This window comes from Protopterus annectens, chromosome 3.part0 (genome assembly GCF_019279795.1).
Source record: "Protopterus annectens isolate FY-2018-M chromosome 3.part0, PAN1.0, whole genome shotgun sequence".
NCBI lineage: Eukaryota > Metazoa > Chordata > Ceratodontiformes > Protopteridae > Protopterus > Protopterus annectens.
Genome location: NC_056731.1, coordinates 254,766,451 through 254,781,578, shown reverse-complemented (window position 1 = coordinate 254,781,578; position 15,128 = coordinate 254,766,451).

Genomic DNA, 15,128 nt, shown 5'->3' with positions numbered 1-15,128 from the left:
AAAGAAAGTCAAATGAGAAGTAGCAGAATGGAAGAGACAAAGAGGGAGTGGAAAGTAAAAATGGAAGAGGTAGATAAAGTTATGGCAGAATAGTACTATATAGAATTATAAATCTGCTGTGGTGGTGCAGCAGTAGCGTTGTTGCCTCACAGCAAGAGGTTCTCCCATTCGATTCTCGGCTGGTGTGCAGGGAGTGCCTTCTGTGTGGAGTCTGCATGTCCTCCCCATGGTCGAGTGGCATTCTGAAAGACATGTGTGAATGGGTGTGCCTTCGTTGAAGGTTGGGCATCGAGCTGGCAACTCAGCACCGTAAAAACCAACTGCCAATCATTAGCAGACCAAAGTTCCGCTGTGGCGACCCCTAACCGGGAAAAGCCGAAAGACAAACAACAACAACAACAAAACAGTACTATATAGAATTATGTGGGGAATGGAAGCAGAAATTAAAGGAGCAATTAGGGAAAAAGATAAATATTTAAAAAATGTGAGTAGGAGCAAAACCACGTACAGAATGGTGTTAAAAATTGCTACCGAAGAGCTCTATAAAGTGACAGATGAGAGAAACTATAGGATAGACAAGGCAATTGAATCTTTTTTTGAATGTCAAAAAGTAATTAGTTGCAGAATATACTATCATATAATTTCATGGATAAGTTAAAGGGGATAAGAATGGAAAGCATTGTTTATGGATACTACACAGAATGTAAAAGGAATTCACATGGTCAAAAAGAGAAATTCTGAAAGGCAATTGTCTGTCTTTTAGATATGTCAAGCAAGAATGAAGACATTGATGCAGTGGGGATATTACAAAAATAAGACACTGATTATAGCAAAAAGAGTGGGAGAATAAATGAAGTTAAAGATAAAAAAATGGACATATTAATGTATTTATTTATTTATTTTTTATATGTATCTTATTTTTAATATTCTGAGATATTTTGATTTAGTTTGAGAAAGTATTTTAGAGTTTAATTTTGATTATAATTTGTTCTGTTTTAATATGAAATATGGATTATAGTAAAATATTTCTTGGGGGGGATCTTTCACATCCACCTGAGCTATGACCAGTTCAGGCAAAGGGGTTTCAATTTAAAATCTCATCCAAAGGATGAGAAACTCAGGATTGCCAGGATTGCAGCACCCCCCCCCCATGCTGCATTGCAGTGCCAATAATGGAAAAATTAATCCAACTACCTAGTGTGGTAATAGAACACACAACCTTTTGATTTTACAGCACCAAAGGCAAGCTTGCTATATGTTCAGCTATTAAGACTCCTTTAAACTTGGAAAATGAGTAAGCACAACAGCAGTCATCTAGTTTTTAATACATTTAAGAAAAAGACAATAAGGCTGTGTCAACGATAGCAGCAAGAAAACAGCTTTATTTACAACTTAGTACAATTCAGTAATTGACTTGTACAGATTATTGCTTAACAGGCAGACATTTTGACTTGGGATATTATTTATATAGATCTAATTGTTGTGAGTGCCATTACCTCAGTTCAGATAGTTCCAATTTTATGGTATAGGTTTAACACTCTACAGTGCAGAACACCAAATATATATATATTTTCATTTATATGTATGTGTGTATATATATATGTATATATATATATATATATATATATATATATATATATATATATATATATATATATATATATATATATATATATATATATATATATATATATATATATATATATATATATATATATATATATATATATATATATATATATATATATATATATATAGATATATATATAGATATATATATAGATATATGTATATATAATATACATAGAGAGAGAGTGTTTTTCTTTGGCCACTTTATGTACCAAATATGCCATTATGTAAATCAGAATTGTGATGTAGTCAAATCTTTAGAGGTAGAATGGAATTTTTTTAAGGTTTTTTTTTTTTTGCCTAAGTCTCATATTATAATTGTTGATTTTACTGTTTTTTTATTGTGCTTTTGTGTGTGTGTGTGTGTGTGTGTGTGTGTGTGTGTGTGTGTGTGTGTGTGTGTGTGTGTGTGTGTGTGTGTGTGAACTAGCTAAGGGAAATGGCAATATAGCCTCTTACACACAGATCAAGATCCATTGCTTTAGAGGTATTCGTTGTCACAATATGATGAACAATGTATCAAGGTTGGAGGTGCTGTATGGCCTTGTTTATTTATTTATTTATTTTTACAGTGCAGGTGTGTGTGTGTGTGTGTGTGTGTGTGTGTGTGTGTGTGTGTGTGTGTGTGTGTGTGTGTGTGTGTGTGTGTGTGTGTGTGTGTATATGCATGTGCATTACATATCTACTGCATCCATTACATGGACTCACTTATTGGCAGTCTTTGGCCTTTGATGATGTGTGATTGGACAAAACCTGAACCCTTTGTTTTTTCTCTTTAAAATACTCTTATGTTGTATCATTTGGCTAGCAAATTGATGCAGCATCCTGCACTGATGCATTACTACTACATGTAGCACTCATAATGTGTGCGCACAGTACTGCACATATGTCTGAAGTTCAATGTGTACTACTGCTCTACCAACTTCATACACAGCTCAGCCATTGTACTTTGTATAATCCATCTCAACTACTTTGTTTTAATTCAGTTATGTCACAGCTATGCATTCTTGATCCAAAGTAACTAATGTGATTAAAGTAAGTTATTCCTTATGGTTTAAAAATGTTGTCATGGGATACATGTACTACGTTAGTTTAATTAATTACATTTTCTCATCAGTTTGCAAGTATCTTTAAGTTTATGAGTATCTTTATACAAAGTATTGTATTAAATGTATAACATGTTCTTTAAAAAGACATAAGAGCTATATATATAAAGCTTATGTTTGTTTAGCATTATTCTGTTACAAAGAACAATTTCCAAATAAAACCTTACTTAAAAAAATAATGGCATATATTTTGTTGTCTTTTAGACCTGGTACACAATGCAGTCTTTAGGAAGTATTTCTAAATGGTATATAATTCCTTTTACTGCAAGTATATCTCTGTCACAGAGCTTAGCTAACTTTGATGATGGAGCATACCACATATAAACAATATAAACTTCTTTATAGAACTTCTCCATGTCCTTGCTGTCCCAGAATGGGATTCATGGTTGGTAACATGTACTGATGGTCTATGAGAGAGGAGTGGGTACCAGTGGGACTAAACATTAGGAGTGGCATAACTGAGGTTACTCATAGATATACATTAAACTGTGCATGGTAAATTATGTCACTGGGGTACTGCAGCTGTTGAGCACCATCATTTAACCCACGCATTATCACACTGGTTGCAGGTATCCAGATTCATGAACTCAACTCAGCAATAAAGTGTAATGTCTCAGTCTGCACTAGTAGAGATGTCATATGGTTCAATGATGACAGTCAGACTGTGAGTGGCCAGGGTGCTCCAGTCACCAGAAGAAGGGGAATTGTATAGGTGATATGCACTAATTGCCTCTTGTAGGGTTTTAGGACTGTGGGCTGCACCAATTAATGACAGAGACAGCTGGAATAGGAAACCATGGACATTGATTATTGACCTGTAGTGGAGACTGATGCAGGGCTTAGGTTACTGACATAGAGAAAAGGTGGCTAGGAAAGAGCACAGATCATGCCCAGAAGGGGCCAGCTGGCAACTCTTAGTGCCTGTGTGACACCCCTGCAAAGGCCCAGTAATCAAGGAATCTCAATCCTCACCACTAACACAAGTGATGGATGTGCACATTGGGAGGATGACAAGTACACACATGGTAAAGTACAATTTCTCTTAAGAGCACAGAGATCACAGTTAGTCTGGGGCTGGTTTCTCTCTCTCTCTCTCTCTCTCTCTCTCTCTCAAGATCTCCAATAAGACTCCTCACTGGCACAACTATAGGGTTAAGATCTCAGCCAAGTGGTCAAGCCAAAACCTCCAGTACTCTCTCTGTCCAACCAGTGCTTCGTGTCCCTGCCCAAGTAGCTGACACACACACACACACACACACACACACACACACACACACACACACACACACACACACACACACACACACACACACTGAGATTTGATTTATATACAAACACACAAACACTCCTGGGAAAGGCTGGCACAGGTTCATTAGCTATGCCCCCTTCTGCACAGGCTATAAGGTAATAATCACTGCCACCAAGCAGCTGTTTATCAGTTACTATAAGGCCCTTCTCAAAGGGTGACCAATTCTACTGTGCAATGTTGCTATTATCCACAAACTAAGGCTATTCAAGATTGGCCTGTAAGTGTCCCCAAATACATATGCAAGTACTCTAAGAGCTTAAATATCTCTAAACAAACCAGCCACAATTAAAAGGTTTAAATATATTTAATAATAAATAATAAAAGCCCAAGACAATACTCAATAACTCAACACAGCGACAACAGAGTTCAGAATCACAGGAAATATTTTAAAACAACATTGCAGGACAGTCTCATATAAATGCAGAAAACATCTAGACTGATCTTACTATATTCCTAGCTATCTCTATGAAAAACTATGTTCTAAATAACTTACAGAGCAAGGCAAATGCAAGTGTTGAATGGATGTTTACAGGTCCAAAGACAAGATACAAAATGCACAGAGTCACTCTCTGAGACAGTTCTTAAATTACAATCAAACATTTCTGCTGGGTTATCTCAGATTACATCATTCTTTGTCACTTTTACCTTCAGTTCCCAGGTTAACAGAAAGTTTAAAATTTAACACCTCTGTATCAAAAATATGCATCTCTCAGAAGTTACCTTGAACTGGAAGTCATAAAACCAGTTAAACACTTTACCTTTGAAACCTGTAATTATTTCTGTTTCCAGACAATAGAAAAACCTCCTAGCTCTAGACATTCTGTCTCTTTGCATTAACTAACTTTATAGCACATAATAAAACTCTTTAATTTCCAACTTATTTTCTTAGAATTTTGCAAGTTAACTCTGTATGTCTCAACTTCTACTATGAGAACATACATTTGCACAGGTATATAGTCCATATACATTTCTGCTCTTCTCCAGCAGGGTACAATGTGGTTACATTCTTAAAGCTCAGTACATAACATACAGTTCAACACACACTTCTGCACCAGTAGTTTAATATCCACATAACATATAGTTTTCTTACATTTGTAAGACAAGCATACATATCATATTACTATTCACAAACGAAATAAAATTATTTAAAAAATTCCAGCTAGCTGGGTTGGCAGCCTTCACAGCCTGTATGCCAGCTATTGATGACAGCAACTGCACAGTCAAGAAAAGGAAAGTTGGCTCTGAACTCAAGTTGTAGATCCTATGTTGTTGGGACGTTAGAGTGTCTTGTTGCTGGTTGCTAAGAGACATATTTTGGATTTTTTTTTTTGTTTTTTGTTTTTTTACTTACTGATGTTGGTGCTCATAGTGGAGTTAGATTACATTCATGGGTGTGCGACTACTGTTGAAGTTGTACAGATTGGCTATGTGTCAGGATTTCATAGAATACTTTTCCATATCCTTAGACAACATAAAAGGTATATGGAGTCGACTCACAAATCATGATCCTCTGTGCTCTCCCTACATATTTTATAATTTATTTATTTTATTTATTTATTTATTTTACATTTGTTGACCGGGCTAGTCTAGCTGGATACATGTCCTTTTTCAGTAGAGGCCCGGGGAGAAAAGCTCCAACATAATGAGAAGACACAGTACATTTACATTCAGAAGAAATAGCATTAACATAAGCATAAAAGAAAACAGCAGGCTATACAAGCTAATTATTTAACATTCACATAATATGGAGATAGTCTAAAACATGGTTACATTGTGAAGCCGAGAGGTTGAGATTATAATCTCTGAAATGGGGATGGGACTAAGGTGGTATTAGATTTCTGGGTTTAGTCTGGTTTAGGACAAGGGCATAACCAGTGTGACTTAAGGAATTCTTTGAGATTATTTTTGAATTGATTAAGTCTTAGGTTGTTTGGAAGGGAATTCCAAGGCTTTCCGATGGAGTTGGCATAGAGAGCATCACTATTTTGGTATAGACGTCTTGCACAAGTATTTAGAGTTCACACATGTTTTCCCTAATATAATGAGTTTGAATCTAATGTAATTTCTATATCAGTTTTTATTTGTTGAAATGTCATTAGAGTATCATCACTATGATAATTCACTGTTAGGTTTTAATCCTCGCTGCTAAAATCACACAAGTAAATTGTGGAATGTGATCTTGTGAGAATCAAATTACTGGAATACTGGAAGTGGTATATAACAGCCTCCTCAATGCAAATCATTGATGTAAGATGTTTCTTGATGTATGTGTGTACGTACATTTTAAAAAAGTAAACTGTTTTAGCTTTTTAAATAGAACTCAATGGCAAAACTGATAGCCAAAGTAAAACACTCTAGGGTATACTTTATGCTGATATTTTCTTGACACACATGTAATTTAAATCAATAAGTAATTACAGATAGGCACAAACACAATCCTACACATTCACTCATATACAGACTTGCCTATATACACAGCCCTATTTCAGTACATTGAATTAATAAAATGAATGTAGCATTATTTAAAAAAATGCATTTTTCTGCACTGTCAAATATATACCTCTGCTTCACAATAAGCTAGAGGATGTTTCTGAAAACCGGTGAAAACAGAGGTGCTTTGAGAGGTTTCCACAGTCACCTTGCAGAATGGGCATTTTTCAGTTTAATGTATCCCATGAAATGCAACTGGAAGTACTTTAAGAAGACCTGATTGCCACCAAATATGAAAATTTGTGAAAATGGGAGGAAAAACAACAACCAAGTGCTTATCTGTTTAGCATTCATTAGGCATATGACTGTAGCAGGTATGACACATTCCTTCTCATGTATCAATGATTCCATTAGTCAAATGTAGAACAATTAGAAACTCTTTAGTGTAAGGGGATTAACTCTGCCAAATAAGGGCACATCATAAATCCATATGGTGCAGATAACTGCTGACAGCAGCAGTGCAGAAGTAAGCAATTTAATAATAATGTCTAATTAGAACTAAAGGTGATGTTACACGTATGTGCAATAAAAATAACTATGTGAAAAGAGAAAAGATGAAAATAAATGGCACTGTGATGATAACAGTTGAGCAAGGTTTGAGATGTAATACGTTGATGAATATTGAATTTAGGTCAATGGTGGATTAAAGCTATTTTATGAGCAGACAATTTATTAGTATTTGTTTAATTATATAGAATAAATGAGTGGAAAACATGCATAAAGAAATGAAGGCATACAGGCACTCTTTGGTATAAAGAAAAACATTTGTGTCATTTAGTGTAAGACTACGCTATATTAAAAACCTTCTGTGAGGAAATACCTTTTAAGATATACTGGTGCATTTTAGCACTGTTGTTGTCAAGTCTTTATGATTCTTCTAGTAAGACAAAGAATATTTTTTCATACATACAGAACTCTGTTAGTATCATCCAAAATGAGTATTCTGATATCTTTCTGTTGTACACATGAAAAATCAGTTCATCAAAATATTTTCATACATGTTGTACAGATAAGTACTGCATTCTCTATATTGTTTAATATCTTCCCTGGGATTCAAAAACATTCTCCATGAGAGGGTTAGGAAATTGTGCACCACAAATGCCCACAGGCAGGGTATATGTAGTTCACAGACATTGTGAGCACAAGCAGTGCAGGCCAAACAGCCTAGCTGCCCACATAACTGGTAGTCACAATGTGGCACATAGTTGCCCTCGAGGGCACAGTGTCATCTGCCCAGAATTAATTTTCATGCCCTTCAGCACTATAATTGTGGACCACTATTTATTTATTACTTTATTTTGCATTTGTTGACCGGGATAGTCCAACTGGCTGTGACAACCTTCTTTCAGAGGAGACCCAGGGAGAAAAGCTCCACACTATAAAACAGGCTTAAAAACTGATAAAAATAGCAATATTAAAAGATGAGCATTAAAACATATACAGGCTTATCACAAATTAAAACATGAAAGTAAAACAAAAGCTAATTATAATATTATATCTGTTATTACAGTAGTTGGTGACAATACCAGCATGAAAAGCCAGCTCCAGATATAGTTTATATGGGTTTATTATCATTTGATTGAGCAGCACTTGATTGAAACTCGAATGTGTGAAAGAATTTCAGTGAAAAGCAATTGCCTGATATCCCATGTGACTGAAAACCAAATGACAAAAAACCCATTTCACTAATGACATAAAAAATGTAAAAGTGTAGGTTATATGCAATGATTGAGGGCATGATTTGACAGAGAAGTGAATCTAGACAATTATGTGTAGATTGATTGACAATGTCCCTGTCATGTCACACCCCTCAAATTTATTGATGTTTGTGCTTGCGCACCAACACTGATTCACTGTTTGCGGTATTTTCCCTTTTCTCAAGTGATTGTAAGGCTGTGGAGATGGTGTATATAATTAAGGGGGGTGTAGCCTAGCCTCCACATGGGAGGTGCAGGAGGGATTGCCCATATGAAAACTTTTTTTGATGTTGCATTTTGTTATTTTTAATATTTTGAATGATTTTGTGATTCAGTGAAATGGGTTCACATGCACATGTACATATATATATATATATATATATATATATATATATATATATATATATATATATATATGATTACATTTAACTACATCACCATTTCTCTTAATCAGTAAGAAAAAGCAGTGCTTCATTTAATCTAAATCTCATTTGATTGACACTCATTTCACTGACAATTTCATAGCCACTAAATATACCTCCAAAAGCTTTTTTGCATGAGGGTAAGCCCCACTGCACCCCCACACCTCTCTAACATAACTCTATAGTTGCACAGCCATGGAGAAAACAGAATGTTTCTTACACACTGAAAAACTGTTGGCACAACTACTTAAACTTCTTGACATGGTGGAACAACATAATAAAAATTTTGTGGTAAATCTACTGATTAAAACCAATTTGCATTGAAATTCCTATAGTCCAAAGCCAAAACCACACCAGCAGTCATTTTCTATACCATTTCACACTTTTCAATTTAATGAATGTCAATCAAATGTAGTGTTGATCAAATGAGTTTTTGAATAAATGAACAACCCATTTTCTTTGTCAATAAAGTGAACTGATGATCAAACAATCAAATGAACATAACTCACTCACTCACTCACTCACTCACTCACACACACACACACACACACATGTGTGTGTGTGTGTGTGTGTGTATATATATATATATATATATATATATATATATATATATATATATATATATATATACATATATATACATATACATATATACATACATACATACAGTGGAGGATTATAATATGAGCAAAATGGACAGCTGCTCAGAGCCAACAGCTTTGGGGACGGGTCCATGATGAGCCAAGAAAAACAATCTTTTTCTGCCGTTTTCACAACCCAGGAAGTAGCAAGTGCAGGTTCCAACCCCCTCAGTACAGCCATACAGTAGAGGAAGGCAGAAAGTATGTAGCACAGCTAACAAGTATGAGAAGCGGTCAGCTGCTTTAAATTTCTGCTACTTTGAGTCCAATCTGATAGAGGTCAAATTGTTACCGTTTTCAATCCAATCTGATGGATAATAGGCTTGCATCTGATCTGATATGAATAGGTTCATAGGTGAGTACTAGGCTACTGGCACAAGATCCTTTACACACCTATCCAATAATACCCAGGATATGACAATATTATATCTTAATTCTGCAGATATGGGATGGGGTAGTATCAGGGTAGCAAGTCTTTGGGTGTTTAAGCCCTCTATCATTTTATATATTGCCTCTGTCCATAAAGGACATGGGAAGTACCCATTAGTGAATTTATGGTCCCTCGTCCATTTATCAAAATTCTTTATGAAGAGAGTAAGAAATGGGCTTTGTTTTAAAAAGATGGGAAATTTATTCCATAGATGAGGTAGCCTTTGGGATACAAATCTCTCTCCAGCAAGTTCTGTTAGAGTCACAAATAAGGTTCAGGTCCATGGAATGTGTAACCCCTGTATAATTTTTCTTGCAAATATGTAAAGTTTTCATCAGAGCTGGATCACAGAATACGTTGTAGGTCAGGCATAAGGATATGAGATGGTGTAAAGTGATAGGGCCTTTAGATGGTCTGCATAAGACTTGTCTTATGCTTTGTATTTTTGTAGGTAGAAACCTCTGGGACCACTCCAGTTGGTGTAAGTGCCTGGTTAGGTACATGCAGAAGGGAGCATTGTACTCGATTATGGGCCTGATGAGGGCCAAGTACAATGACATTATGACTTCCTTTGATCTTGATGCCATGCCTTTACTTATAAGTTGTGCCACACAGAAGGATTTCCTCACTACTATAGCTACCTGGTGGCCAAAGTTTAGGTTACTGTCTATCTGTGTTCCTAGGTCCCTCACCACTGGGTCAAAACTGGGTCTACTTTTAAGGGAGTGTTATCAATATTATAATTTGCAAGAACATCTGATTTACTGAAGTGTATGATTACGCATTTTTAGCCTTTAGTCTCAGACCATGGTTTTGGACCAGCTCTCTTATTTGTTTGTTTAGATTGGTGGGTGTCTTTTTGCATGTTTTTGTCTGTTCCTTCTTGGCTTTGGAGAGGATTTTTTTTCCTTTTGTTGAATATCCTATTTATTCTAGGGGTCCACCAGGGTAGTTTATTTTTGCCAGTAATCATAGGTTTGACTTGGACAGGTACTGCCTGCTCTATGCAGCTATGAATGTGGCTGTACAGTGCTTTTTTTGTACAGCTCAGAGAAGGCCTCAGTGTTATCCAGATTCAGAGGAGCTTGGAAGTTTAATAAGCTGACACTTATTTTGAGGTAATTAGCCTTAACAAAGTTCTTAACAGGCTTGGCATTTTATGGGAATTCTAGGATAATTGTAATACTAAAGGAGATCATTTTGTGGTCAAATCTTACCAGGGAGGAGTTAGTGCATGAGAGGTAGCAGCATCCCCCCATGTTCATGAGTTCCAGGTCTAGGATATTTGTACCTCTAGTTGGGGAGCTAATTAGTTGCTCCAGAGTGTTTGCATTGACAAAGTCCAAAAACCTCTGAGTAAGTGAATTATGGGTCATATAAGTCTCCCAGTTTATGAAGGGGTAGTTGAAGTCACCATAAGTATGATGTTAGGCTCAATGTTAAGAGATTCCAGTAGGTTTAGGTAGGAGGTGGGGTTTTCCAGACTCATGTTTGGGGATCTGTAGCTAGCAAGGATATGATAGGGGCTCGCACCTATGGTTAGTTGGGCATGGAGCAGCTCAAGCAGATCACACTGTTGGACAAGTCTAGCAGTGTACTTGTCCTTTATGAGCACTGAGACACCACCTCCTTTTGTTTGTTTTATCTTGAACTGAAAGGGATTGAAATGTATGAAAGGCATTGTAGCCTTTTATAGCCAGGGTGGTTTCTATGGATCTGAACCAGGTTTCCATGACTGCACATATGTCTGTGTTCTTTAGGGTGAGGAGTGCTTCCAGAAAGTTCAGTCTTTTATTTAACCTCCTAGCACTGAGCAGCAGTACCTTTAGGTAGTCTTTAGGTGATTTTTGTTATGTTGGAAGGTTTAACAACTTGGCAGGGCCTAAAAAAGGCACTATGGGAATAGATAAAGTTTTTGCCTCTATCCAGAAGCCAAGTGGTGACAAGTGCAAACCATCTCTGGCAAAGCATCGTGGTTTGTCAGTCATGTCTCCCCAGGTTGACAGATATTGGATCCACCAGAAACTAAGCCAATTGTTGAAGTCAATCATTTTTTGCAGGTACTGTGGCATCATCATTGGTGAAAGTAGGATGCTACTCAAGGCTAGATTCATACCCACCTGGGACACATATTCAAAGAGCTTTATATAGACCAGTGAGGTATGTCTTAGGTCATTTACACCCACATGGACTATGACCATGTCATACTGGTACTTGTGGTTTAAAGACCTAAGTGTACGTGTGATTTAACAAATCCTGGTGAAAGACAGACAGTTCACTGTAATCTTCTCCTTGCTTAGCCTAGTAAAGAGGACATCAGTATGTCTTACAATGGAATCCCCAATAAATACAATGTTTGGCTGTGCGGTGTGTTGCCTTATGGGCTTGGAAATGGAGCTACCATGATTTTTAAAGTTACATGTTGTGTGAGGTGTTGCCTTTTTGAGGGTGCACAGGGCCACTGAGAGATGCTTTTAGGAGGTCTTGGAGGTTGTGTAGATTACATGTGAGTACCTCTGCATCTGTGGGTCTATGTGTTTGTTACTTAGTGTTGGTAGTGAGTGTTTTGGGTGTAACACTAGCAACATGGTTTGCATTTTTCATTTGTGTATGTGAGAGCTTTGCCTGTAATGACATTGTGTGTCTACATCTCTCACACACTGTGTTTGTCTGTTCTAAAATTAAATGATTGTCGGTGAACATGAGGCAGTTACTACACTGCCTCAGGATGTCCATACCCATCAGGCCAGAAACAGAGCTGACAGGGAAGCGCTTATCCATTCTACCAAATTCTTAGTGCATAGAAAGTAGTAAATGAAAGTAACTTAAAAGTCTAAGTTAGAGTGTTTAGTAGTATACTATTAGATGACCTGCAATGGTGCTGCCTTTTGCACAAACCACCAGCTCTTTGAACAGCTGTGAACAGCGGGAGACTATGCAGAGTGCTTCCTATTCAGGATTTTAAACTGGAGAGGTTTGCTTACCAGCAGGATGAAAGACTGCACCCACCAGAGTGAAAAAAAAACTCAACGTAAAACAAAGTGGTTTTAGCTCAAGTGCAGTAACAAATGCTTTACAACAAAAGGTGGATGTCCTGCTCTATCAGGAATTCTTGGCTGTCGGCTGTAAATTTTGCTGAATAGAATTGCACTGCAGATGAAAGTGCAACATTTCCGTTATACAAGTAAGAACGTGTGTGTGTGTGTGTGTGTGTGTGTGTGTGTGTGTGTGTGTGTGTGTGTGTGTGTGTGTGTGTGTGTGTGTGTGTGTGTGTGTGTGTGTGTGTGTGTGTGTGTGTGTGTGTGTGTGTGTGTATGCTCATATACTCTGCATCTAATGTGTCTATGATTTTGCAGAATGTCTGGTCTCTGACTAATTCAGTAGTACAGTTCTGACATATCAGAAAAACACTTAATCTAATATTTATAGTCCTAGCTATTTCTACAAGAAAACACACTTCTAAGATAACTTACTTAAACAACAGGCAGTGCTGAGTTAGATGTCCAAGATCAGAATGCTTAAAAATCTCTGGTTTTCACTGTTTAAATTGAAACTCCAGTTCTGATAAACATTACATCATCTTTTTCACCCTTCCTGGAGTTCCCAGGCTACACATTAACTGCATTTACATCCTTTTACACTTGGAGCAATAAAGGACATTCCACATGTAAATTATGGTCATAAACTTTAGCCTTAAAACAATTGACAGGAAGCCTTTATTTGACTTGTAAAACATCAAAAACAGTGATGAAATAATTTTAATTTCAAAGGACCAACAAGAATTGCTTGACTTAGCTTTCTTTACAGCAAATGGCAATGTTGCCGCATTGTTTTAAGTTCAACATTCACAGTATTTAAAAATAATAGAATTATGTACCAAATTCTATTTGACTAGGCTGACAGCCTTCACCCATCTCTACCAGTCTTCACACAGACATCACAGGTTCAAGCAGTCATACAAGTGTCTATAATTGATGTCTGTGTGTGTGTGTGTGTGTGTGTGTGTGTGTGTGTGTGTGTGTGTGTGTGTGTGTGTGTGTGTGTGCGTCTGTGCGTGTGTGTTGTTTTTATAATGTTATAAGCAGGAAGGATAGGATACAGGACTGTGAAAAATGCAAAATTTTATGCATAAATTAAAAAATCATATAGGCTCTTTCGGGCAGGTAGCAAAGTAGTTTTGGAAATTTGCTCTAACTGGATCTATATATCTTATAGAGTTAAAATGAGCAAAATCTTTGTTTTCTGGGGATGGGAGGAATCACATTAAAACTGGCCTAGATGGACAAGAACATTTTAGGCTTTCAGGCCTTCTTCGAAATGCTTGGAGTTCAGATTCAGTCCTAGGCTGAGGTGTCTTCTGTGTTTTTATTTCTCCACAACATAACTGTGTGTTCAGTGAAAATTCCTTAACCGTGTTGTGAGCAAATAAAAATATACAAAGTTTATACTCATTTTGATAACTAAACAATAGTTATGACTGGAACATATAGCAAGCCAGGGAAAACCTACATGCTTATCTTTTACAGTGAATCCTTATTGCAATGTATCTTTTTACAATGCAGTAATGATACACATCTGACAGAACCACAAGGGTTCTAATTTTATAGGCTCCACCTGGAAAAAGGTACAGCCTCAAAATGCAAGGGCTATGACTGTGTAAGTGTTCCATATGTAAATGTTAATCAATAACACCAGCCATTAGAGTTTTACTTTGTTCATCAGGAGCACTGTCTGGTTGCATGACTTATTCATACACAGTAGGCAGATGGATATAGAAAGAATCAAACCCTGCACCCTTGACTACAGGAAATGACTCATTAAGAGCTTAGAGCCTTAATCAGCTGCACTACTTGCCAGATATTCACCCATTTCTTCATTTACTGATAAATCACTGAAGGTTAAAAGTCACTGAGGTTTACAGTCAGTCAATAATGCCAGTCACTAGAATTCTGTACGATATTAATGTACTGCTTCTTGTAAAAAAAGTACAACTTTTGAACCCTTTCTCCTCCATTTACCTACTGTAGGACTTTGAGCAAGCTGTAATTGATGGTTACATCTATGTGTGTCTGCATAAATACTTGGTTTCTGCAGCCCACTATTCCACTTGTAGCTTATGAATCTCTACAGTGGGCTAATGCTTTTTTCTCTGTCAGGCAAGTGGAGTTTGAATCCTTCCCTTTCTTTTTTAACTTTTGTAATGGGTTTCCAAATGCATATTCACAAAATGTGAATTTCAAAAGAAGAGTAGTTTACCATTTCTCATGCCAAGTCTGTGACAGCATTTTGTTTTGTTTAGAAAATGGTTCTCAGATTTTTGCTATAAATTTTGAATAAAAGTTTTAAGTGAAATCAAAATCTCTATGATAACGATAAAAGTAAGGAAGAAAATAATGCAAACACT